Below are 7748 nucleotides of genomic sequence, written 5' to 3'. Positions count from 1 at the left end.
TGCTTCTATATCTACGTTTGTCAATCCCACCTTAGTATCTTTTACGGCGTTAACATGTCTGTACAATTCCTTCTTTTTTACCCATTGAAGTGAGGTCCAGTTCCTTCAGTCTTTCTTCATAGCTCAGGAACGAGCCTTGTTGCATATATTTGGACCTTTTCTAGTTTTGTGCTTCTTTAGGTAGGTAGAGAGGGTTCCATGTTGAGTGGTGGTGGTAGAAGATGAACTGTTCATAACTCATACCGTCAGAGAACTCTTGAACACATATGAACTACCACGGGCAGTCGCCCAGGTGATGACGTACCAGTACTCAGCCTTGCTGGCTGTAGCTGTTGTTGTTATAGATTCAGCTACTCGGAACAAGTTCCAAGTAGCACGGGCTATGGTGACCTCGTAACTTACCTGGCACAGGAGCGGGGCAAGTAGCACGGGCTATGGTGACCCCGTAGTGGACTTACCTGGCACAGGAGCGGGGCAAGTAGCACGGGCTATGGTGAGCCCGTAGTGGACTTACCTGGCACAGGAGCGGGGCAAGTAGCACGGGCTATGGTGACCCCGTAACTTACCTGGCACAGGAGCGGGGCAAGTAGCACGGGCTATGGTGAGCCCGTAGTGGACTTACCTGGCACAGGAGCGGGGCAAGTAGCACGGGCTATGGTGACCCCGTAGTGGACTTACCTGGCACAGGAGCGGGGCAAGTAGCACGGGCTATGGTGAGCCCGTAGTGGACTTACCTGGCACAGGAGCGGGGCAAGTAGCCCGGGCTATGGTGACCCCGTAGTGGACTTACCTGGCACAGGAGCGGGGCAAGTAGCACGGGCTATGGTGACCCCGTAGTGGACTTACCTGGCACAGGAGCGGGGCAAGTAGCACGGGCTATGGTGAGCCTGTAACTTACCTGGCACAGGAACGGGGCAAGTAGCACGGGCTATGGTGAGCCCGTAACTTACCTGGCACAGGAGCGGGGCAAGTAGCACGGGCTATGGTGAGCCTGTAACTTACCTGGCACAGGAGCAGGGCAAGTAGCACGGGCTATGGTGAGCCTGTAACTTACCTGGCACAGGAACGGGGCAAGTAGCACGGGCTATGGTGAGCCCGTAACTTACCTGGCACAGGAGCGGGGACAAGAAGCCCGGGCTATGGTGAGCCTGAGGCAGTCATCCCCACCTCAAATATAATCATATTCGGTGTCGGAGGAGTAATCCCCAAAGGTCAATTACTCACCTACCTCAGGAAGCCACCCACACCAATTGCCTAATTCCCGGGTACCTACGTAATTACTAGGGTGAACAGAGGCATCAGGGGTGTAACGAACGTGCACAACCGTTTCTGTCGGAAAACTGACACACTTTAAAAATATTCTTTACTGTTGTTCCCTTCTCGTTAAGACGTTAAACAGGAGAGATATGAATGTACTCACCTAGTTGTGTTTGCGGGGGTTGAGCTCTGGCTCTTTGGTCCCGCCTCTCAACCGTCAATCAACAGGTGTACAGGTTCCCGAGCCTACTGGGCTCTATCATATCTACATTGTAAACTGTGTATGGAGTCAGCCTCCACCACATCACTGCCTAATGCATTCCATTTGTCAACCATCAGTGTGAACGTGAATTGAAGAAGCTGTGAGTAGAGAGATGGATCAAAGGCTAACCCATCTCCCAGGCACAAAGGCATCATCAAACCATCACATTATACAAATGATTGATAATAATGACGACGGTATACGATGACCAGACCACACACTAGAAGGTGAAGGGACGACGACGTTTCGGTCCGTCCTGGACCATTCTCAAGCCGCTTGTGTTGACCAGACCACACACTAGAAGGTGGAGGGACGACGACGTTTCGGTCCGTCCTGGACCATTCTCAAGTCGATTGAGAATGGTCCATCATCTTGCTATATCATCACAGAGATTAGGGAAATATATGTACAGCAGTATTGCCATAGTAGATTATTTACAAGATGACCATTTGGTCCAGTTCTAGACCCATTTATCCATACCTGCCTAAATCCATACCTGCTAAACCCATGTATACAATCTTATCCATCCTTGCCCCCTCACTCTCCCATCCATACCTGCTAAACCCATGTATACAATCTTATCCATCCTTGCCCCCTCACTCTCCCATCCATACCTGCCTCTCAGCACACCTGTCCTTCATACACCCTCGATCCATACCTGTACCCCACCGCTCATGTGCCGGGTAAGTCCACTACGGGCTCACCATAGACCGTGCTACTCGGAACAAGTTCCAAGTAGCTGAATCTATAATAACAACAACAACATCCTGTACCCTCATACACCCCCTATCCACACCTATCCTTCGTGCACGTGCATCCATACCTCGTCCTTGTCCATCTTACACCCTCCTTATCCAGGTTTATCCCTCACACCCTTGGTTAGGTTAACCTAACCTAACCTAACCTTCTCTCTCCTTTTCTGTGCCTCACCCTCACTCCCCCTCCTTCCTGACTACTGTAATTCGTAAGATGATATGCCACGAGCAGGTGGGAGCAGGTACAAGCAGGTGGGAGCAGGTACGAGCAGGTGGGAGCAGGTGGGAGCAGGTGGGAGCAGGTGGGAGCAGGTACGAGCAGGTGGGAGCAGGTGAGAGCAGGTACAAGCAGGTGGGAGCAGGCACGAGCAGGTGGGAGCAGGTACGAGCAGGTGGGAGCAGGCACGAGCAGGTGGGAGCAGGAGGGAGCAGGTACGAGCAGGTACGAGCAGGCGGGAGCAGGTACGAGCAGGTGGGAGCAGGAGGGAGCAGGTACGAGCAGGAGGAAGCAGGTACGAGCAGGCGGGAGGCAGCAGGCAGCAGGCGAGAGGCAGCAGGCAGGAGGCAGGAGGCAGCAGACGAGAGGCAGCAGGCGGGAGGCAGCAGGCAGCAGGCGAGAGGCAGCAGGCAGGAGGCAGGAGGCAGCAGACGAGAGGCAGCAGGCGAGCGGCAGCAGGCGGGAGGCAGCAAGCGGGAGGCAGCAGGCGGGAGGCAGCAGGCGAGCGGCAGCAGGCGGGAGGCAGCAGGCGGGAGGCAGGAGGCAGCAGGCGGGAGGCAGCAGGCAGCAGACGAGAGGCAGCAGGCAGGAGGCAGCAGGCGGGAGGCAGGAGGCAGCAGGCGGGAGGCAGGAGGCGGGAGGCAGCAGGCGAGCGGCAGCAGGCAGCAGACGAGAGGCAGAAGGCGGGAGGCAGCAGGCGAGCGGCAGCAGGCGGGAGGCAGCAGGCGGGAGGCAGGAGGCAGCAGGCGGGAGGCAGCAGGCGGGAGGCAGGAGGCAGCAGGCGGGAGGCAGCAGGCGGGAGGCAGGAGGCAGCAGGCGGGAGGCAGCAGGCGGGAGGCAGGAGGCAGCAGGCGGGAGGCAGCAGGCGGGAGGCAGGAGGCAGCAGGCGAGCGGCAGCAGGCGGGAGGCAGCAGGCGGGAGGCAGCAGGCAGGAGGCAGCAGGCAGGAGGCAGCAGGCGGGAGGCAGCAGGCGGGAGGCAGCAGGAGAGCGGCAGCAGGCGGGAGGCAGCAGGCGGGAGGCAGCAGGCGGGAGGCAGCAGGCAGGAGGCAGCAGGCGGGAGGCAGCAGGCAGGAGGCAGCAGGCGGGAGGCAGCAGGCAGGAGGCAGCAGGCGGGAGGCAGCAGGCGAGCGGCAGCAGGCGGGAGGCAGCAGGCGGAAGGCAGCAGGCGGGAGGCAGCAGGCAGGAGGCAGCAGGCAGGAGGCAGCAGGCAGGAGGCAGCAGGCGGGAGGTAGCAGGCGGGAGGCAGGAGGCAGGAGGCAGCAGGCGGGAGGCAGGAGGCAGCAGGCGGGAGGCAGGAGGCAGCAGGCGGGAGGCAGGAAGCAGCAGACGGGAGGCAGCAGGCGAGCGGCAGCAGGCGGGAGGCAGCAGGCGGGAGGCAGCAGGCAGGAGGCAGCAGGCAGGAGGCAGCAGGCGGGAGGCAGCAGGCGGGAGGCAGCAGGCGGGAGGCAGCAGGCGGGAGGCAGCAGGCGGGAGGCAGCAGGCAGCAGGCAGGAGGCAGCAGGCGGGAGGCAGCAGGCGGGAGGCAGCAGGCAGGAGGCAGCAGGCGGGAGGCAGCAGGCAGGAGGCAGCAGGCGGGAGGCAGCAGGCAGGAGGCAGCAGGCGGGAGGCAGCAGGCAGGAGGCAGCAGGCGGGAGGCAGCAGGCAGGAGGCAGCAGGCGGGAGGCAGCAGGCAGGAGGCAGCAGGCGGGAGGCAGCAGGCGAGCGGCAGCAGGCGGGAGGCAGCAGGCGGAAGGCAGCAGGCGGGAGGCAGCAGGCAGGAGGCAGCAGGCAGGAGGCAGCAGGCAGCAGGCAGGAGGCAGCAGGCAGGAGGCAGCAGGCGGGAGGTAGCAGGCGGGAGGCAGGAGGCAGGAGGCAGCAGGCGGGAGGCAGGAGGCAGCAGGCGGGAGGCAGGAGGCAGCAGGCGGGAGGCAGGAAGCAGCAGACGGGAGGCAGCAGGCGAGCGGCAGCAGGCGGGAGGCAGCAGGCGGGAGGCAGCAGGCAGGAGGCAGCAGGCAGGAGGCAGCAGGCGGGAGGCAGCAGGCGGGAGGCAGCAGGCGGGAGGCAGCAGGCGGGAGGCAGCAGGCAGGAGGCAGCAGGCGGGAGGCAGCAGGCGGGAGGCAGCAGGCGGCAGGCGGGAGGCGGCAGGCAGCAGGCGGGAGGCAGCAGGCAGGAGGCAGCAGGCAGGCAGGAGGCAGCAGGCAGGCAGGAGGCAGCAGGCAGGCAGGAGGCAGCAGGCAGCAGGCGGGAGGCAGCAGGTAGGAGGCAGCAAGCAGGCAGGAGGCAGCAGGCAGGCAGGAGGCAGCAGGCGGGAGGCAGCAAGCAGGCAGGAGGCAGCAGGCGGGAGGCAGTAGGCAGCAGGAGGCAGGCAGGAGGCAGCAGGAGGCAGGCAGGAGGCAGCAGGTGGGAGGCAGCAGGCAGCAAGCGGGAGGCGGCAGTCAGGAGGCAGCAGGCAGCAAGCGGGCGGGAGACATGAGGCGGGAGGCAGCAGTCGGGAGGCAGCATGCAGGTAGGAGGCAGCAGGCAGGAGGCAGCAGGCAGGAGGCAGCAGGCGGGAGGCAGCAGGGAGGCAGGAGGCAGCAGGGAGGCAGGAGGCAGCAGGGAGGCAGGAGGCAGCAGGCAGGAGGCAGCAGGCAGGCAGGAGGCTGCAGGCAGCAGGCGGGAGGCAGCAGGGAGGCAGGAGGCAGCAGGCAGGCAGGAGGCTGCAGGCAGCAGGCGGGAGGCAGCAGGCAGGCAGGAGGCTGCAGGCAGCAGGCGGGAGGCAGCAGGGAGGCAGGAGGCTGCAGGCAGGCAGCAGGCAGCAGGCGGGGGGCAGCAAGCAGGCAGGAGGCAGCAGACAGGCGGGAGGCAGGCTGGAGGCAGCAGGCAGGCAGGAGGCGCGGAGAGCCCCGGAGGCTGGGGAGGCCGGCAGGACCATCGGCGCTGGTAGTGCACGCAGGTCTGGCCAGCAGCCCCGCACCCCATCCCCCATCTTTCCCCATCACCCACTTTAAGATTTCCCATGTGGCTACACTGGGTCACGGCGCCTCTATAACACCACTTCCTACACCTGCCCCGGCCCTCGGGACACCAACCCACCCAAACCACGCCAGCAACCGGTTCCATACATGACCGAAACACCCTCCAAACATGCTGGAAACTGTACCACTCACCTTAGGCAGTCGTCAGAAGACGTTCTTGGACTTTTATATCCTGATATATTTGGTCCGATGGGTGTGACCGAGTCCCTGGAATACTGGATGCGTTACACCACAACACAGATAGCCAAGGTCACACTAAGAGATATATTCCAAGATGTGGGGCTATAGTTGGGGCTGACCTGAGGTGACCCCAGCTGAGAGGGGGCTCTCACTGCAGGCTACACTTCACTAAGACACTGCCTCACTGCACCTGGGGTCGCCTGCCCGCCCTGGGTCACCACACACACCGCAATATTATGTAAATGCTCGGCCCGCCCTGCCGCTGGAAGGGGAAAAACCGCCGTCCCTCCGCTAGCTTCCAGGAAGCCTCTGTTGTCACTCCTGCCGCCCCTACGCGCGTTCCAGGGCAGGTCACCTCCACATGCCGCGTCTGCAGGAGGTGAGAGGTCAGCACGACGAGCTGAGGGCAGGTCAGAGGGGAGGGGAAGGCGCGCGGTGGCGAGGTAGTGGCCGCTGGCGCAGACTCGCGGGGTCTGGAACCGCTTTCCAGTCCAGGCTGCACCACGCATCCGGCTGTCCACCGCGCACACACCCCCCTTTCCAGGCACTCTTCCCCACGCCCCTCTGTACCTGTCCTCACAGCTAACTCCTCAGATATACAAACTTAAACCAAATACAAGGAGATCAGAGCCTTCCAGTCCGGGCCAGCCGTGCCTGTGGGCCTGGAAAATACCGAGGGGCAAAGTGAGGCGTCGGCAACTCCACCTTCCAGGGAGAAGAAGCCGCCGAGACGAGCGGGGAGGCGAGGCGACCCCCTGTCACACCTCGCCTTGCAATTCTCATTCTCGTGTTATTGCTTCCTCGCCATCTCTCCCTCTCTCCTCGCCAAATATCCAAGACGGGAGGCTTGGTTCTAAGGCTTGACTATATAGACGCCAGCTTTAGAAAGAGAGAATAAAGCCCAGCAAAACATGTGTGTGTGTGTGTGTGTGTGTCGAACGTAGCATCATAATCTCCCCTTCTTGTATCCGAAGTCACACACACCTCCAAGACTCCCCCTCATAAGCAGTGTGAGGAGAACAGAATTTCTGTCAAGTGTAGCTATGGTCTTGTCCCCTATCACACACACACACACACACACACACACACACACACACACACACACACACACACACACACACACACACACACACACACACACGCACACACACTGGATCGATGTAAGCGTTCCCCTCCTCTCTCCCCCAGCCTCCTTCACCAGCAGGGATGCTGCTGCTGCTGCTGCCTCTCCTCTTGCTCCTACTCCACCTCCCTCATTAGCATCACTGCATTATTTATACCTAATTTTTGTTACTTACTGAGAGATGGTCATTGATGGTATAATGATATAATTATATGCCTGTGTCTCGTTACATTGTCTGACTTAGCACACGAACCAAACATCCCCTTTCACCCACACACACACCCACACCCACACACACACACACACACACACACACACACACACACCACACACACACACACACACACACACACACACCACACACACACACACCCACACCCACACACACACACACACACACACACACACACACACACGAACCTGGCTTCGATTCCAGGTTGTGGAAACAAATGGGCAGAGCTGTTTTTCACCTGATGCCTCTGCTCGTCTAGCATTAAACAGGTACATGGGAGTTAGACAGTCCATGTTACGGGTGGCATCCTAGGTGTGTGTGTGTGTGTGTGTGTGTGTGTGTGTGTGTGTGTGTGTGTGTGTGTGTGTGTGTGTGTGTGTGTGTGTGTGTGTGTGTGTTTGAAAATTATATGCAGGAGACGTGAGAGAAAATTAGGTCAGATGTTAGTACCTTAGATACCCGAATGTTAGAATGATGGAGTCTAAAAGCTCGCTTCCTGTACGCAAAAAGAAAATACCCCCCCCCCTAACCACACACACACACACACACACACACACACACACACACACACACACACACACACACACACACACACACACACACGGGCGTGCGCGCGCGCGAGTAAGAGTTGGAGAGGGGGTGAGACGACCAGAGGAGCACAAGAGGCCAGCAGTCACAGGAGCAGGAGAAGATCTTTAACATAACACTTGTATATAATCTTAATA

At 60.2% G+C, this 7748-nt stretch overlaps 1 protein-coding gene across 16 annotated transcripts in view; it reads right to left on the bottom strand.

Moving 5' to 3' along the window:
• sif (still life) overlaps nucleotides 1-6137 on the bottom strand; it is a 541039-nt gene extending 534902 nt beyond the window's left edge. For all 16 annotated transcript variants that reach the window (XM_069313365.1, XM_069313368.1, XM_069313371.1 and 13 more), the window contains exon 1: nucleotides 5621-6137. The gene's annotated coding sequence lies outside the window, so the exon portion shown is untranslated. The remainder of the gene's footprint in view (nucleotides 1-5620) is intronic.
• Nucleotides 6138-7748: the final 1611 nt, after the last annotated feature.

This window comes from Procambarus clarkii, chromosome 75, assembly GCF_040958095.1.
Source record: "Procambarus clarkii isolate CNS0578487 chromosome 75, FALCON_Pclarkii_2.0, whole genome shotgun sequence".
Taxonomy (NCBI): Eukaryota; Metazoa; Arthropoda; class Malacostraca; order Decapoda; family Cambaridae; genus Procambarus; species Procambarus clarkii.
The sequence above is the reverse complement of the archived record's forward strand: the minus strand, read 5'-3'. Positions and strand labels throughout refer to the sequence as shown.